Genomic DNA, 20,451 nt, shown 5'->3' on the forward strand with positions numbered 1-20,451 from the left:
GGAGACAGTGGGTTCGAACCTCACTGTCGGCAGCCCTGAAGATGGTTTTCCGTGGTTTCCCATTTTCACACGAGGCTGTACCTTAACTAAGGCCACGGACGCTTGCTTCCCATTCCTAGGCCTTTCCTGTCCCATCGTCGCCTTAAGATATATCTGTGTCGGTGCGACGTAAAACAAATAGCAAAAAATCAGAGCAAGGGCACAACTTGTTCCTGAGATCCGTGAGTTATAATCCTTCAGCTTTTCTCCTTGAAAATATAAAATCCGTAGCCACCATCAGTTTTAGGGAAGAGCAAATATTCATAATGAAGGACCCGCAGTACCGTAAGTGTAGTTCAACAACAGCGTGGAAAGAATAATCACTTATATCTTCTTGATTATTCTCGTTAATACCCGTTTGTTTACCGAGTTCACCTCGGCGAATTTTCCGGAATAAATAACCTGAAATTCATGAAATAAGAATGAATGTGTATGCCAGTGTGTGCCGGTCTTCTCTCACTCATTTGGTCAGCTTAGTTAATCTGCTCGTTCTTCGTCTAATTACCCGACATGCCTTCTGTTCGGATCCACCGTACTCCGCATTCTGGCCCATCAATCAAAAACATCCACTGACTTCACTCCTTTCCTGAGCATAATGAACGCGTCATTACCAATACTTCCCTCACAGAGCTCGTCCACACCACATTCTGGAAGGGCTACTGTACGTGGCTCTAACGAGACGACTGGAAGCTAACATGATGCCAATTATTACCCCCGATTTCTTTCAATTATGCTAATACTACTTTATTAATCACTTTTAGAATTTATGTCATATGCATTTAGTTTAGTTGAACGCATATTTTGTTGAGGCCACTCTTCTTAGCTGAATGGCCAGCAAAATGGAATTACGTTCATAAAGTCCGGGGATCGATTCCTGGCTAAGTTGTGACATTTCTTCGTGTTTAGGTAATTACTCCAGCACATGGGCTGTATGATTTTGAACGTCTTAATGTTCATCCCCATACAACATACAAAACTACTAAGCACCATAAAAACACGTAATAATGAATACATCCCTCCAGGTACTGTGCAGTTGGTGACAGGTAGAGCATCCGCCCGTAAGAATGTTCTTAATCGACCCTAATCCCATACATTGACGGTTGAGGCGCTGGCCTTCTGAATCCAACTTGGCAGTTTCGATCCTGGCTCAGTCCGGTGGTATTTGAGGCTGTTCAAATACGTCAGCCTCGTATCAGTAGATTTACTGGCAGGTAAATTAACTCCCGAGGGACTAAATTCCGGCACCTTGGCGTCTCCGAAAATCAAAAAAGTAGTTAGGGTTCGTAGAGCAAACAACATTATTATTATTATTATTATTATTATTATTATTATTATTATTATTATTATTAAGAAAGTACCTCATCCAGAAGAGGAGAAGCTCCTGGTTCTGCAATAGCAGAACTGAAGGAAATCCTTCTTCATTTACCTTTTCCCTGTTAATTCTTCTTCTTCCTCTTCTCCTCCTCCTTCTTCTTCTTCTTCATCATCTGTTTACCTCCCAGGGTCTGTTCTTCCCTTGGACTCAGCGAGGGACCCCATCTCTACCGCCTCAAGGGTAGTGTCCTGGAGCTTCAGACTCTGGGTCGGGGGATGAAACTGGGGAGGATGGCCAGTACCTCGCCCAGGCGGCCTCACTTGCTATGCTGAACGGGGGCCTTGTGGGGAGATGAAAACTTTGGAAGGGATAGACAAGGAATAGGGAACGAGGCGGCCGTGGTCTTAAGTTTCGTTTTATGCTAGCGGCTTTACGTCGCACCGACACAGGAAGGTCTTATGGCGACGATGGGATAGGAAAGGCCTAAGAGTTGGAAGGAAGCGGCCGTAGCCTTAATTAAGGTACAGCCCCAGCACTTGCTTGGTGTGAAAATGGGAAACCACGGAAAACCATCTTCAGGGCTGTCGACAGTGGGATTCGAACTCGCTATTTCACAGATGCAAGCTCACAGCCACGCGCCTCTAACCGCACAGCCATGGCCTTAAGTTAAGTACCATCCTGCCATTTGCCTGGAGGAGAAGTGGGAAGCCATGGAAGACGACTTCTATGATGGCTGGGATGGGAATCGAATCCACCTCTACTCAGTTCACCTCCCGAGGCTGAGTGGACCCCGTTCCAGCCTTCGTACCACTTTTCATATTTCGTGGCAGAGCCGGAAATCGAACCCGAGCCTCCGGAGAGGCAGCTAATCACACTAACCACTACACCACCGAGGCAGACTCCTGTGTCAATTACTAAAATATAACAATTAATAACATTTAACGATTACAAGTGAAAATTAGTACGAATGTAATCGTAATGTAATTCGATGATCTTTACTCATTTACCTATGAAATGAAATCTGAAAACTCTCAGCCGATTTCCAGTCATTCGACCGGATCTGTGATGGAATGATTGAAGCCCCCATCTAGTGGCGAGGATAGAAATTGTGCTGGCTGCTCTGGCACGTCACATTCCTCTGGGAAAATGCTTAATGAGAGACAGATGAAATGAAGTGATTATGAAGAGTGTTTCTAGAATGAAAGATGACAAGGAAAGCGGAGTACTCGGAGAAGAAACTGTCCCGCCTTCGCTTTGTCCAGCACATATCTCACGTGGAGTGACCGGGATTTGAACCACGTAACCCGGCAGTCAGACGCCGGCGCGCCGCCGCCTGAGCCATGGATGCTCTTTTCAATTCTGTAAATAAGCTTTATTAGAAACTAAGCCTTTCCCATTAACGATTTTTTAAATAATTTTCCGTTTTGATCTATCGTAGGATTTTAGAAATATTTAACGGGTTTGTACAAGCAGAACAAGTACACCACAATAAATATACCTAAAATGTTAGTAATAATAATCATCTGTGACGTAGATGATTAGAGAGAATTATTCATAAGAAACCTGCTGGTGGAGAGTGCAGGTGAAGGGGTGAGCTGAGCACTAAAGCAAGTGCAGAATGAAATTTTAACAAGTATTAATTTAACAGGAGTGGCTTCGTTTACTCTACTTTGTGAGCTGCTGTGGAGAAGTCTCTGTTTGCGCGAAGGGTCAGTGAATGTGTTACGGACTCTGACGAGATGAAGGGGAGATTATTCAAGAGAATATTTGTCTCGCATTTTGTCATTACGATTTCTGGTTCTCGCGAGATTCGCACGGCCACAGATAGAGAAGTTGAACAAAACAAAATAGAACACATGCCCAAATTTTGTTTGTAAATTTAGGTTTTCAAACAATTTTTTAAGTAAAAGGAAATACAATAGGTACCCAATACGGACACAGTCTTGGAGAAGGATTACAAGGAGTCTTGGAGACGGAGTACGAGGAGTCATGGAGAAGGAGTACAAGGAGACTTGGAGGAAGAGTACAAGGAGTTTTGGAGAAGGAGTACAAGGAGTCTTGGAGACGGAGTACGAGGAGTCATGGAGAAGGAGTACAAGGAGACTTGGAGGAAGAGTACAAGGAGTTTTGGAGAAGGAGTACAAGGAGTCTTGGAGACGGAGTACAAGGAGTCTTGGAGACGGAGTACAAGGAGTCTTGGAGGAGGAGTACAAGGAGTTTTGGAGAAGGAGTACAAGGAGTCTTGGAGACGGAGTACAAGGAGTTTTGGAGAAGGAGTATAAGGAGTCTTGGAGAAGGATTACAAGGAGTCTTGGAGAAGGAGTACAAGGAGTTTTGGAGAAGGAGTATAAGGAGTCTTGGAGAAGGATTACAAGGAGTCTTGGAGACGGAGTACAAGGAGTCTTGGAGAAGGAGTACAAGGAGTCTTGTAGGAGGAGTACAAGGAGTTTTGAAGAAGGAGTATGAGGAGTCTTGGAGAAGGAGTACAAGGAGTCTTGGAGAAGGAGTACAAGGAGTCTTGGAGGAGGAGTACAAGGAGTTTTGAAGAAGGAGTATGAGGAGTCTTGGAGAAGGAGTACAAGGAGTACAGTCAACAAAAAATAGAAGGAAGTAATGGGGTTCAGTCGAACGAAATCAGGTGATGCAGGAAATATTAGATTTGAAAGTGAAATCTTAAAAGAAGTGGGTGATTATATTTATTTGCGTAGTAGAATAATTAATTATGGTAGAAGTAAGGAGGAAATAAAATGAAGAGTAGCACCAGCAAGGAAGGCCTTTCTTGTGAAAATAAATTTGTTCATATCGAAAACTGATATAGGAATTAGAAAGATGTTTTTGAAGACTTTCTTCTGGAGCCCTGCGTTGTCTGGAGGTGAAAAATGGACACCAACTAGCTCAGGAAGAAAGATAATAGAAGCCTTTGAAATGTGGTGTTACAGAACATTGCTGAAGGTTAGATGGGTAGATCGAATCACGAATGAAGTGATAATGAGTCGAATTGGTGAGAGAAGAATGATTTGGAGAAATTTGACCAGAAGAACAGATAGAGTGGAATGTAGGACACATCTTAAGACAGCCAGTACTTGCTCAGTTAGTTTTTGAGCGAAGTGTAGGTAATGATAATAATAATAATAATAATAATAATAATAATTTAATAATAATAATAATAATAATAATGATTTCGTGTGGCTATTTCTAGCCGAGAGCAGCCCTTGTAAGGCTGACCCTCCAATGAGGGCGGGCGGCATTTGCCATGTGTAGGTAACTGCGTGTTATTGTGGTGGAGGATAGTGTTGTGTGTGGTGTGTAAGTTGCAGGGATGTTGGGGACAGCACAAACACCCAGCTCCCGAGACACTGGAATTAACCAGTGAAGGTTAAAATCCCCGACCCGGCCGGGAATGGAACCCGGGACCCTCCGAACCGAAGGCCAGTACGCTGACCATTCAGACAAAGAGTCGGACAGTGTAGGTGATAAGAATGGTAGGGGTAGACCAAGGTATGAATATGACAAACAGATTAGATTATATGTATGATGTAGCAATGTAGAAATGAAGTTAGCATATAATAGGGTGGCCTGGAGGGCTGCATCATGTCAGTCTATGGATTGATGACTCATGCAACAACAACAACAAAATCACAGAAAATATATCATAATCTGAATGGTAGTGTATATTATGTCCACTAATAAAGAAGTCATTATTACTGAAAACGGTCTTGGAGTGTCAGGGTTTCTTATTACTAGGGATGGAAATTAGGACAACGAACGTATGATGTTAAATTTGCCGCGTGTTATAGAAACCGTATTGTTTACGTACACTCAGAGTGGTACAGGGACTTTTACAGAGCACCGCTGTCCTTCAATTCAAACACTGGTTGGTATAGTTAGGCGATTAAACCAACCGTAGTTTAACACACATTTTTGAAAATGACACAACTCATTCACTCATGGTGATAAAAATTAATGGTATACCGGTACTTCGTGTGTCACTAATTTGATTGCTGTGTACAATTAAACTTGGAACGAACAGAGCTCCCTTCAAGCGATATCTTTAATTTGAGTACATCAGTAAATGAACAAATGGTGTAGTCTTACAGGCAGCTTTCCTTAAATCTTTAGCCGCCTCTAGACAATTGTTTGGTGTCCAGACTTCGTTCCCTAGTAATTCAAAAGCACAGTGATTTTATATTACATTTTATCTCTTAGGGTCACGTTCGCGATCACCAATAAAAAGTATAAACCTCATGATTGAACATTTCTTGAGCCTGCTACCATCTTAGACATCAAACACATTGATCTTGTTGCCATTTCCTAATAGATTGAATGTATTTCTACTCGTCTCATAGTAAAGGCCAGATAGGAACAAGACGGTATGAAACGTCTTATGTAAGGATTGTGCTGAGTAATTCAGAACATAGGGCTTATGGATGATGTCGTTTCTTTGCTACCCCTTCCCCGTCCCTGTGTTGCCGATAACCTTTCATGTGCTGGTGCGATGTTAAACTCACTAGAAAGTCAAGTAACAAAGGACACACACACGAAATTTAACTAAAGCCCAGATTTAAGTTATTATGACTTCATGAAGAAAGAAATCCACAGCCTGTTTCCAGTCACTCGACCAGATCAGAAATGGAATGAATGGTGAGGATAGGAATTGTGCCGGCAGCCGAAGCCTATCGCACTCCTCTGGGGCAACTGATGAAATGGAACGATATTGGGGAGTGTTACTGGAATGAAAGATGACTGACAAAACCGGAATTCCTGGAGAAAAACCTGTCCCTCCACCACTTTGTCCAGGAAAAGTTTCATATGGAGTGGCCGGGATTTAAACCAGGGAACCCAGCGGTAAGAGGCCGGCGCGCTGCCTCCTGAGCAACAGAGGCTCGCTTATTATGACTTAATGAAAATCTAAAATTTATTATTGCGAAAATTGACACCGGAATTTAAACTTTTTGTATTCAGTCATGAGCTCTGATTCGAAATACACTGGTGTGTCGTGTTAACGTAAGTGTTATCGATGCGGCTTTATGAAAGTCCCCGGTGGGTGGGGGTGGTAGAATAACATCCACGATATCCCCTTCCTGTCCTAGGAGACGACCAATATGGATCCCAGTGTATCTTAAACTGAGACCGTGGTTTGGTTACCACGGGACCCTTAGCTGAGTCATGGCATTGCTTCCACTTGTGCCAGGATCCTCACTTTCATCTATCCCATCTGTTCTCTCTCAATCAACACTTGTTTTTATGTATGTTCAGTCCTTAGCCCGAAGCTCCACCATCATCAGTCATAGATGGCCTAGGCATCACTGAAGTGGCGTGCTAGTGAAATGAGGAGTGAGGTAGTTTCCCCTTGCTTTCCTAACTGAGCCGAAAGTTGCCCTAAATATCAGTCTGCCAAGCCCACTGAAGTGCATGCATCAACAGACCCAGTGAGCAACATTTTACATCATACATAACAGAGACTGGCTGCATAAGGAATGGCATTACTAGCATCGCTCATACCTCAGTCACTTTTATATTGTCAAAGCCAAGGATAAGACTGAGACAGATCTATAAAACTAACAAAATTGTTCTAGACCATACCAGAAGACATAGTGCACTGTAAACACTAGGTCTCCCCAGCAAAGGCATATCATAATTTGTAATAATAATAATAATAATAATAATAATAATAATAATAATAAGCTTTATATGCCTCAGAAACCATATGCTTAGGTGGTCACTCTAAAATTACAGAAACTGAAAAGCAGGAGCGGAAAATTCTCAGGAAAATTTATGGTCCTACGAGAGAAAATGGAATGTGGATTAAGAGGAGTATAGCGGACCTCTACTCCTTCACCGACAGGTTTACTGATGCCGTACGGAAAAGACGCCTTAATTTCTATGGCCATATCTACAGAATGAACAGTGACAGACTAACTAAAAGATTATTCAAAATAATCAAATCAACGAAGGTCAAAATAAAATGGCTAGAAGAAACTAAGGCGGACCTCCAAGAAATAAATATCACAGACGACATCATGGAAAATCGTGAAGCTTTTAGAACAAAAGTAGCCAATCATAAATTTTGGGAGAAACCCAAAAAGACAACTGGTAGGAAGTGGTCGACAGAACGCAAGTTGCAACACAGAGCATTCATGAAGAGATTTTGGGAGGATAAGAAGGCACAAACCATCAAACCAACTAACAAGTTCAAACGCGTTCTATGAATGGGCATAACGAAGAAAGAAATAATAATAATAATAATAATAATAATAATAATAATAATAATAATAATAATAATAATGTCTTATATGCCAGTGAGACCCTTACACTAAATGGGAAAGGTGACCTAGAAAACATTATAAAAGAAGAAAGAAGAATCCTGAGAAAAATTCTCGGCCCCGAAAAACAGAAGATGGATACAGACTGGGGTCACACAAAGTGACAGAAGAGCTTTCCAACATTGCAGCAGACATCCGCAAAAGACGTCTGAAATTTTATGGGCACGTTCGCAGACTGCCGGCAAGTAGACTGACACACATGATTCTCGCCTACATAGAACATCTAAAAAATATTCCATGGGTACTGGAAGTGGAGAAGGATCTGGAAAAAGCGCATATGAAGTCAACTGACACCGCGGACAGAAATCTCTACAGGAAAAAATTTAATGGATGGAAAGTGCAACCAGAGAACTAAGTTAAAAAGAAGACTGGAGCAAAGTGGACAGAAGAACGAAAAAGGATCCACGGAGAAAGGATGAGAGCTGTATGGCAACTCAGAAAACTGAATCGTTAGAGCTTTGCGTGATCCATTGGATCCATACGCACATAATAATAATAATAATAATAATAATAATAATAATAATAATAATAATAATAATAATAATAATAATAATAATAATAATAATAATAATAATAATGTTATTGGCTTTACGTCCTACTAACTACTTTTTGACGGATTCTGGGATGCGAAGGTGCCGGAATTTTGTGCTGCAGGAGTTCTTTTACGTGCCAGTAAATCTACCGACACGAGGCTGACGTACTGGAGCACCTTCAAATACCATCGGGCTGAGCCAGAATCGAACGTGCCAACTTGGTGTCAGAAGGCCAGCGCCTCAACCGTCTGAGCCAATCAGCCCGGCTAACTCTTGTTCTTTTCCGACTCCGTTGTCTGGGGAGTCTTTCATTTTCACGCCCTTCATGGCCCTTGTCTTTCTTTGGAGGATACCTCGCTTTTTTTGAAGTGTCGGCTCCCTTCCATGTTGTGCTCTCTGATAATGGCGTGTGGCCTCCGAAGACTGGTGCAGGTCTTTCAAGGTAACGCCTTATACGCGACATGCTCGACTGTGAGAAAGGGGTCCTACGTTTGATGAATAGTAATGCTGAAGATGGCATACAAATCCAGCCCCCGAGCCATTGGAATTAACTAATGAAGGCTAATATCCCCGACCCGGCCGAGAATCGAACCCGGGACCCTCTGAATCAAAGGCCAGAACGCTAACAATTTAGCCATGGAGACGGACGCTCTGATTAGTGTTACTTCCTCTGAAAACAATACGGTAATTAAAGTATGAAGGCTTTCACGGCCGGTGTCAATATAATAAAAATCTTCCGGGCTATTATGCCGTGGTCCACTCCTCTCGTTTCTACCAAACGTTTCGACTACTACTGCGGTAGTCATCTTCTGTGGCGTCGTGTCGATACGCTGTCCTGTATAATACGGTAATTACCATCACCACAACCTTATCCCGAGGAATGGACTGTAAATGTTTCGTCATGAACTGACTATACGCCTTTGAAATATGCACGTATCACTGAGTGTTAAAGCTCTCTTGACTAGGCCAATTTACAAATGAGGAAGAAATACATCCAAGTACTTGCAGCCTATTCCAATCACATCTTTCGAAATGATAAATAGAGCCTGATGCAACTAACCATTGAAGGCAGTATGAAATGGCGTATGGCTTTTAGTGCCGGGAGTGTCCGAGGACATGTTTGGCTCGCTAGATGCAGATCTTTTTATTTGACTCCCGTAGCCGACTTGCGCGTCGTTATGATGAAATGATGAAGACGACACATACACTCAGTCCCCGTGGCAGTGAAATTAACCAATGATGGTTAAAATTCTTGACCCTACCAGGAATCAAACCCGGGACCCCTGTGACCAAAGGCCAGCGCGCTAACCATTTAGCCATGGAGCCGGAACATAGAAGGCAGTAGAGAGGAAAGGTGGACGTGAGTGGAGAAATTTAACCTAGGCATGGAATTTCCAAGACTGGTTCGACATCAACGAAACGGTAGCTCTGATAACCACAAAATAGCAAACATTGCTCCATGATGGTCGCCAAACTTTTGTGAGCAGATGGCACCAGAAGAAGAAGGAAGTTAAAAATTTTCTCAATTTATTTTCTCTTTGTCGGACTGAATAGCTCGGATGTTAGAACGCTGGCCTTGAAGGCCATTTCGATTCTGGCTCAGTCCGGTGGTATTTGAAGGTGCTCAAATACGTCAGCTTCGTATTAGTAAATTTACTGGCACATTAAGAAACTCCTGCGCGACAAAATCCTGGCACTTCGGCGTCACCGAAAACCATAAAAGTAGTTATTGTGGCGTAAAATCAATAACATTAGTTATTAATTGTTCGGCTTCATGATTTGCATGCTGGCCTATGGTCCAAGGGGTACCGGGTTTGATTCACAGCCAGGTCAGAGATTTTGATTAATACCGAAACTTCGGGGGCTGGGTGTCCATGCCGTCTTCATCATTAGAATTCATCATAGATAAGGTCCCTCTCTCACAGATGAACAGGTCGCCTACCAGGCGTTAACTTTAAAGACGTGCACCAGCGCTCTACGGAGGCTAAACGCTATTATTATTATTATTATTATTATTATTATTATTATTATTATTATTATTAAATTAATTAGTTAATTCAATAATTTATTTTTAATTAATATCCACCTCTGCGGTGTAGTGGTTAGTGTGATTAGCTGCCAGCCCTGGGGACCCGGGTTTAATTCCTGGCTCTGCCACGAAATTTGAAAAAAAAAGCATTACGAGGGCTGGAATGGGATCTACTCAGTCTGGGGAGATCAACTGAGTAGCGGTGGTTCGATTCCCACCTCAGGCATCCTCCAAGTGGTTTTCCGTGGTTTCCAACCTCTCTTTCAGGCAAAGGCTGGGATGGTACCTAACATAAGGCCACGGCCACTTACTTGCCTCTTCCTTGCCTATCCCTTTCAATATTTCCATCCCCCACAAGGTGCCTATTCAGCATAGCAGGTGAGGCCGCCTGGGCATGGCAGTTGTTTCCCTCCGATTCAAAGTCTCACACTCCAGGACACTGACCTTGAGGTTGTAGATGTGTGATCCCTCTCTGAATTTGACGGGGAAACCAAGCCTGGAGGATAAACAGATTAAGAGGGAGAAGAAGAGTTATTTCATTTCCCCTAAACCGTTCTCAGTGGCGCAGTTGTTTATTCGTTGTCTTTCTCTTCCGAAGACAGGGAGCCAATTCCGGCTGAGACCTGTGGTATTTGCGGGTATGATAATGCGGCAACTCCCTGTCGTCTTCCAACACGTTAAATAATTCCTGTGGGACCTCAGGTTTCTTAAAGTCTACAACAATTGAAGGCTTGTTGAGAATAAATAGACTCTTCTTTGCACGAGATCTGTAATGTTAGAGAGAAACAGCGGAAAGAAAAGAAGGATTTCGTGTTCCATCAGGCATGTGAATAAGTTAGTACGGTGCTCTAATCTACTTCTTGTTAATAAATTAGGAGTGTAAGGTGATGAAACTCCTTTAAATAATGTGGGTGAATGCTTAACAACGCTCCTAAATGTCATATACACTGCAGAGAGACTGAACACGGGCGAGGCTATTGTCACAGATTAAACGGTGAAAGCTATCCGAGGGATTAAGTTAATGCTTTCAGACGACATTTTGAAAAGGAGTCGGCACTAACTGCTGTTTTATTGACGCAGTCAACTGGTAGAATTACAAGGTTTAGTTGCTGATTGTGGACATTGTTTTTACAGGTACAGTTTGACACGTCACAATTGAGTTCACTCTCTGATATTACACATATTACACTGCATTCAGCTGATTACGTGCAGAAATCTCCGTCACTCGATCAGCGCGGCACTGCCATATACAGCCATACTCCAGACCTACTTGAAAAAAGTATTCTATCTAAACATAAACAAAGCAATGTAACTACCAGATCCTCCCACAGCGATCGAAGGAGACACCCTTAGCACCTTAAGAAAGAGTAGGATACTGGGAAAAAGGCACTGAATAGACAAGAAAGGTAGGAATGTGGAAGATTACCCAAGCCTCAGATGACAAATGCTATCGGGTTTTGAATAGAAGATGAGTTATATTGTTTTTGTTTGTTTGTTTGTTTTATTTGTTTGTTGTTGTTTTTAAAGGGGCCTAACAGCTAGGTGTTAGGACCGTAATGGTAGGAGGTGTAACGAAATAAAACGATACTTAAAACTTCAAAATATATCCGCTGACTGGAATCGAAAACGAATGATGGTGAAAAATGACCATGAATCCAATTAGCGGATGTAATTCATATTCGTAATATTTTTTGAGACGATGCTTATTGTCCAAAGGGGTTCAAAATCCAGATCACCGGCCCCTCATAATGGTACTAATCACTGGTAAACCAGAACCATGATGTTCCTCCTATAATGGTAGTAATCATAGGTAATCTAAACTCATGGTGTTCCTCACATGGCGGTACTAATCACAGTAATCACACGTAATATTAGTACTCGCGTGTAATACAGACAGTAGTATAATGGGAGAGTTCTGCGGCCTCCTCCGCCGCCCGCGGCGCGGGAAATTTGAATTTTGTCGGGAAATTTGAATTTTGTCGGGAAATTTGAATTTTGGCGGGAGATTTGAATTTGTAAACAAAGCCACGTGCTTTTTGACAGCTGTCATCGACAACAACGCATCGCTAACCTCACTGCTGCCATCTTGACGGGCCTAAACCTCACTAGTGCCAACTTAACCTAACTAGCATGAGGTAAACAAAGCCACGTGTTTTTTTGACAGCCACGTGCTTTTTGACAGACAACAACGCATCGCTAACCTCAGTACTGCCATCTTGACGGGCCTAAACCTCAGTAGAGCCAACTTAACCTCACTAGCGTGAGGTAAACAAAGCCACGTGCTTTTTGACAGCCACGTGCTTTTTGACAGATTTGTAAACAAAGCCACGTGCTTTTTGACAGACAACAACGCATCGCTAACCTCAGTACTGCCATCTTGACGGGCCTAAACCTTAGTGGTACCAACTTAACCTAACTAGCGCGTGGTAAACAAAGCCACGTGCTTTTTGACAGCCACGTGCAGCTGTCATCCGCCATCTTTAATCCAGAGAGCGCAGTGCTGCCCTCTTTAGCTACTTACCTTTGACAGCTGTCATCCGCCATCTTTAATCTAGAGAGAACAGTACTGCCCTCTATGTGGTGGCGGCAAATTCCACGTGCTCTTGTTTGGAAACAAAGCCACGTGCAGCTGTCATCCGCCATCTTTAATCACAGTGCTGCTCTCTTTAGCTTCTTACCTTTGAAATGTGGTGGCGGATAATTTGAAAAATGCTTTTTGACAGCAGCCATCTTTGAGCACCGTGCTGCCCTCTTTAGCTACTTACCTTTGAAATGTGGTGGCGGTAAATTCCACGTGCTTTACAAACCTATATGCTTTTCTGACAGCTGTCATCCGCCATCTTTAATCCAGAGAGAACAGTGCTGCAATCTTTGTGGTGGCGGCAAATTCCACGTGCTTTACAAATCAACATGCTTTTTTGACAGCTGTCAACCGCCATCTTTAATCACCGTGCTGCCCTCTTTAGCTACTTACCTTTGAAATGTGGTGGCGGTAAATTCCACGTGCTTTACAAACCTATATGCTTTTCTGACAGCTGTCATCCGCCATCTTTAATCCAGAGAGAACAGTGCTGCCCTCTATGTGGTGGCGGCAAATTCCACGTGCTTTACAAAGCCATGTGCTTTTTTGACAGCTGTCATCCGCCATCTTAGAGCACCGTGCTGCGGGCAATTTCGTCAGTTATCATCCACCACCTTTAAACACCGTGCTGCCCTCTTTATGGCTACTACCTTAAGCATGTAGTAGCGGGTAATTTGAAAAGTTCTGTTAGCTATCATCCGCCATCTTTGAGCACCGTGCTGCCATCTTTAGCTAGATACCTTTGAAATGTGGCGGCGGATAATTTGAAAAAAATGTTTTTTGACAGCGGTTATCTTTGAGCACCGTGCTACCCTCTATGTAGTGGCGGCAAATTCTACATGCTTTACAAACCCACGCGATTTTTTTTGACAGCCATCTTTAAGCAACAGAGTACAGTGCTGCCCTCTTTGTTGTGGCAGCAAATTCCACGTGCTCTACAAAGCCACATGCTCTTTTGACAGCTGTCACCCGCCATCTTTAACGAACAGAGCACTATGCTGCGGGCAATTTCGTTAGCTGTCATCCGTCATCTTTAATGAACAGAGCACCGTGCTGCCCTCATGCGGGGCAATTTCGTTAGCTGTCATCCGCCATCTTTTAATGAACAGAGCACCGTGCTGCTCTCTGTAGTAGCGGGTAATTTGAAAAGTTCTGTTAGCTGTCATCCGCCATCATTGAGCACCGTGCTGCCCGGTGGCGGCAAATTCCACGTGCTACGCGCAGCTGTCATCCGTCATCTTACATCGCAAACCTCAGTGCTACACTCTATGTGGTGGCGGATAATTTTAAAAAGAAATATTCTACAGCAGCCATCTCTCGACGCTAATTGCACAAGATGGTGGCTATACATGACTCCTTAAAGGTGCTTATGCAAGATGATCGCTATACATAGACGCCCTTGGGATGCTTGCGCAAGATGGCGGTTATACAAGGCTCCTTATGAGGGATGCTTGCGCGAGATGGTGGTTGCTCTTATGAGGCGGCTTAAGGATCCATGGCTAGAGACGCCCTAAGGATGCTTGCGCAAGATGGCGGATGCAAGATGGCGGCTATACATAGCTCCTTATGAGACAGCCAGTACTCGATACAACATGTGATCAGAACATTGATTGATGTGTTCAGAACACAAAATAAGTAGAATCGAACACTGTACTCGATACAACATGTGATTAAACCATTGTGTGGTGTGTTCAGAACACAAAATAAGTAGAATCGAACACTGTACTCGATGTCGTTAACTTCAACATGTGATTAAAACATTGGCTGGTGTGTTCAGAACACTACATAAGTAGAATCGAACGCTGTACAACATGTTAGGGGATACCTTTGTTCTAAGAAGATCAGATTGAAACATAACAAGACCAGAATTGAACACTGCACTCGATGTCGTTACATGCGATCAGAACAATGATTGATGTGTTCAGATCACTAAACAAGTAGAACCGAACACTGTACAACATGTTAGGGGATACCTTTGTTCTAAGAAGATCAGCTTGAAACATAACAAGACTAGAATTGAACACTGCACTCGATACAACATGTAATCAGAACATTGATTGATGTGTTCAGATCACGAAACAAGTAGAACCGAACACTGTACAACATGTTAGGGGATACCTTTGTTTAGATTGAAACTAACAAGACTAGAATCGAACACTGCACTCGATGTCGTTACATGTGATCCGATACAACATGTTAGGGGATACCTTTATCCTAAGAACCGAACACTGTACAACATGTTAGGGGATACCTTTGTTTAGATTGAAACTAACAAGACTAGAATCGAACACTGCACTCGATGTCGTTACATGTGATCCGATACAACATGTTAGGGGATACCTTTGTTTAGATTGAAACATAGCAAGCCTAGAATCGAACATTGTTTGATGTGTTCAGTACAACTTCAATGATTAACACACACTGTGCACATATTGCATAGCTAAAAACACACTGTGCACATATCGCATACCTAACACTTCAAATGATTTGCTTAGTACGAAAACAAAAAAAATCTATACCGCGTAGCTAACTCGTTCATCACACTGCTAAGACGCTTAGTAATTGTGAATACACTCATACGAAAATCAAGAAAGCACACTGCGTAGCCAACTCGCTCGGCTCACTCGCTTAGTAATTGCAACACTGATACACACACGGATAAGAATGTTCCGAGATACTTACATGTTTTTTAAGGGGGGTGAAAGATCATAAATTATATGTACACATGTTGTATCCTCCAAGTTGTAAGATGAAATAGACGCAGTACTGCGAGTTTCCGCTCTAGCTGGCGAACGGAAGTAGCATGATATCTCAGCAAAAAATAATACGCGTGAGCTTGCAAGTCAGACACAATGACGGATACCGCGATTCAAATCCTGGCAACTTATGCCGTCGGGAAGGGTATCCGGCGAGCATCTAGCTGTAAATCCCCGATTCTCGACAGATTCTTAATCCCAGTTCTTTGACGTCAGGAAGGGCAACCGGTCGAAAACAATAGTGTATGATGTAAGAGGCTAGATACTGCTAGTTTTGCGTCAGGAAGGGCAACTCAACAAATTCTTGCGATTTAAAATCTTAGTCAGGAAGGGCATCCGGCTGTAAAACAATAGTTCACGATACAGCGATTTAAAATCTAAGAAGAGCATCTAGCTGTAAAACCCCCGATTCTCGACAGATTCTTAATCCGAGTTCTTTGACGTCAGGAAGGGCAACCGGATGAAAACAATAGTGTATGATGTAAGAGGCTAGATACTGCCAGTTTTGCGTCAGGAAGGGCAACTCAACAAATTCTTGCGATTTGTAGAATTTGCCGCCACTACATAGAGGGTAGCACGGTGCTCAAAGATAACCGCTGTCAAAAAGCATTTTTTCAAATTATCCGCCGCCACATTTCAAAGGTATCTAGCTAAAGATGGCAGCACGGTGCTCAAAGATGGCGGATGATAGCTAACAGAACTTTTCAAATCACCCGCTACTACATGCTTAAGGTAGTAGCCATAAAGAGGGCAGCACGGTGTTTAAATATGGTGGATGATAACTGACGAAATTGCCCGCAGCACGGTGCTCTAAGATGGCGGATGACAGCTGTCAAAAAAGCACATGGCTTTGTAAAGCACGTGGAATTTGCCGCCACCACATAGAGGGCAGCACTGTTCTCTCTGGATTAAAGATGGCGGATGACAGCTGTCAGAAAAGCATATAGGTTTGTAAAGCACGTGGAATTTACCGCCACCACATTTCAAAGGTAAGTAGCTAAAGAGGGCAGCACGGTGATTAAAGATGGCGGTTGACAGCTGTCAAAAAAGCATGTTGATTTGTAAAGCACGTGGAATTTGCCGCCACCACAAAGATTGCAGCACTGTTCTCTCTGGATTAAAGATGGCGGATGACAGCTGTCAGAAAAGCATATAGGTTTGTAAAGCACGTGGAATTTACCGCCACCACATTTCAAAGGTAAGTAGCTAAAGAGGGCAGCACGGTGCTCAAAGATGGCTGCTGTCAAAAAGCATTTTTCAAATTATCCGCCACCACATTTCAAAGGTAAGAAGCTAAAGAGAGCAGCACTGTGATTAAAGATGGCGGATGACAGCTGCACGTGGCTTTGTTTCCAAACAAGAGCACGTGGAATTTGCCGCCACCACATAGAGGGCAGTACTGTTCTCTCTAGATTAAAGATGGCGGATGACAGCTGTCAAAGGTAAGTAGCTAAAGAGGGCAGCACTGCGCTCTCTGGATTAAAGATGGCGGATGACAGCTGCACGTGGCTGTCAAAAAGCACGTGGCTTTGTTTACCACGCGCTAGTTAGGTTAAGTTGGTACCACTAAGGTTTAGGCCCGTCAAGATGGCAGTACTGAGGTTAGCGATGCGTTGTTGTCTGTCAAAAAGCACGTGGCTTTGTTTACAAATCTGTCAAAAAGCACGTGGCTGTCAAAAAGCACGTGGCTTTGTTTACCTCACGCTAGTGAGGTTAAGTTGGCTCTACTGAGGTTTAGGCCCGTCAAGATGGCAGTACTGAGGTTAGCGATGCGTTGTTGTCTGTCAAAAAGCACGTGGCTGTCAAAAAAACACGTGGCTTTGTTTACCTCATGCTAGTTAGGTTAAGTTGGCACTAGTGAGGTTTAGGCCCGTCAAGATGGCAGCAGTGAGGTTAGCGATGCGTTGTTGTCGATGACAGCTGTCAAAAAGCACGTGGCTTTGTTTACAAATTCAAATCTCCCGCCAAAATTCAAATTTCCCGACAAAATTCAAATTTCCCGACAAAATTCAAATTTCCCGCGCCGCGGGCGGCGGAGGAGGCCGCAGAACTCTCCCATTATACTACTACAGACCAATGGTGTTCCTCACATAAAAGTACTACTCACAAGCAACGTAGACCTAAGGTGTTCTTCACATTTCTAATCATAGGCAATGGAGACCCACGGTGTATCAAACATTATGGCACCACCCATAGGTAACACAGACCTATTGTGCTCCTTTCGTAGTTGTTACAATCACGGGCAACGCATAATCCGGTAGTGGTACTACTCACAGGCAACGTAGACCCATGGTGTTACACATATACTGGTACTACTCATAGGTAACACAGATCCATTCTGAATACATAGGAACGAACACAATTTAGCGCAGCGCATGGCACTTTCTGACGCATTGACATTACTGTAGTGGGAAAAAACATAGATACCCGAGTTAGTACGTTAATAAACAGTTCATCCTTTGAACCATACAGAAACCAAGATATAGCTTATTTTATTCTATGTTGTGGAGTACACATTTTTATCGTACGCAGATTGAACAGAAAAGAGGTGCCGTTATTTTTTCCATTTCCAATGGAGCACTCATTTTGAAAATACATAATGTAAAAAATATTGATCTGATCGTTACCAAAATTTACTACGCCTAAAAGTAACTATTGATCGGTATACCAAGTTTCTATTTCATCTGCTATTTGTGAAAAGGGTTGTTGTACATTATGTGAAGCAACAATTTCTCATTACAGGGTGAATATAACCGTAAAAAGATCGGCTTGGTATGAAGCTTATGGGAATGTCAGGTTAAAATTAATATTTAAAATATTTAGTAGGCATGCAGTCGAGCGCGTCCGCACCCCCACCTTGGTGGGATGTACATGATGGTACTAATCACAGGCAACGCCCAGACCCATGGTATTCTTCACATAATGGTACTAATAACGAGTAATCTCATGGTTCATATTCCATCATCCCTTGGTCGCCCTGTTTAGTCGCTTCTTACGATAGACAAGGGATACCGTGGTTGTATTTTTCGTCTGCGTCCCCCACCGAACATGAGTTGGCGAAGGCCAGTGAAATAGAAAAGTTTCCAAGAGGAAGCTGATACAAACAATTGGCAGTATGTAGTGACGTGCGAGGTGTGTATGACGGGATCCTAGTTCAATCCCGACCAGGTCAGCCAATTTCACCATACATACTCGCGCTCTTTCTTCGTGTCTGATATCAGCCCAGGTTTATACGGTTAAGAAACTACTGGTAACTTCAAAACGATTGTTCAGAAATATGGTATTGAAGATGTGCTGATCAATTATCCTACGGCTGCTAATCTGTGGCTCTGAAAATTGGACCGTAACTAAGAAAAGCTGCCGATTAGAAAACAAGATCGTAGGACCTCTGAAAGAAAAAACCTGGAAACTACCCAGCAATCAAGACATACGAACGACATACAGACCAAACGAGTTGGCCGTGTGGTTTGGGGCGCGGAGCTGTGAGCTTGCATTCGGGAGATAGTGGGTTCAAACGCCACCGTAGATAGCTCTGAAGACGGTTTTCAGTGGTTTTCTATTTTTACGCGAGAAAAATGCTGGCAGGATCTGTAACGTAAGTCCACGGCCGCTTCTTTCCCACTTCTAGCCCTTTACTATCTCATCGTCGCGAGAGGGAGGGATAGGGCGGGCCTATCCCAAGGGTTGTTGACAATGCTGAATAGATGGAGATCGAGTGGGAGAGAGAGAGAGACGGGGCGCCTGGGGTGCTGGATTCCAGCGCGCGGGTGGCCTATAATCAAACGGAATGGTGTAGATATAGCTTCGTAATCTGTGTAGAGGGGCGGACGTGTTGTTCCACACATGTGGATAGGTTTCCCGCCCATGTGAGCGTTCACATAGCAGATTTAGTTTCTTTTTATGTTTCTAGGGTGGCGCTTGCTTGTGGCCCGGTTATCCGCCCATGTGAGCGTCCACATTGCAGACCTAGTTTACTTTAATTTCTATCCACATGGTAGATTTAGTTCATATTTTAATTTTCTCTCTCTTTTAAACGGTAAAGCCTGTAATATTCCTCAACAAATACTATAAATATTATCTCATCGTTGCCCATAAGACCTATATGAGTCGGTGCCACGTAAAGGCAATTGAAAAAATCCTACAGTGACTCAGATCTAACAGCCATAATCCTGAAGAGACTACTAAGATGGTCAAATGGTCGCCTAATGCATAAGGCCTTTATTGGACAGCCAGCAGGGAGGAAATCTATCGGTAGGTCGGGAATTCACTGGAGAGATCAAGCCTTACAGGATCTTCAGTGGAGAAGAAGAACACGACTTGGACAGAACAAAATGGCAAACACATGTGGGCTAGGCTAAAAACGCTTATGCATTAAATGACTAAGGTTGTAATCGTAGTTTAAGGCCTTGGAGTTCACACATTACTAACCTTTGATAGCCATCTAACGGGCGCCAGAAAATGTCCTCCACAGTGCCTACCTGCTGCTGCGTGAGGGAGCATAAGCACAATCAGATAGATTACTGGTATAGTGCAACAGGATACAAGCGGTAATGGTTACTACTGAAGAGAGCGTTTTTGGTGGAATACGCTTTTCGCGAAGGTGATCGGTTTACAGAAAATGTAAAACTAAAATATCAGGGGTGGTTTCCCAAACCGGAATATCGTTCGGGATTTGATTAGTAAATTTCGTGTGAGCGGCTCGGTTCACGTTATACCGGGAACAGGCAGGCCTACGGTTCTAACAGACGAAAAAGGATTGATGAACTTAAAGTAAATATCATTAATTATGTGCAGTCCATTACGCAAGACACTTCAGTGAAAGTCTTCGGCAATATGTGTAGACGTTTTGAAGTCTGTCTTCGAACACAAGGACAA

This window comes from Anabrus simplex, chromosome 1, assembly GCF_040414725.1.
Source record: "Anabrus simplex isolate iqAnaSimp1 chromosome 1, ASM4041472v1, whole genome shotgun sequence".
Lineage (NCBI taxonomy): Eukaryota > Metazoa > Arthropoda > Insecta > Orthoptera > Tettigoniidae > Anabrus > Anabrus simplex.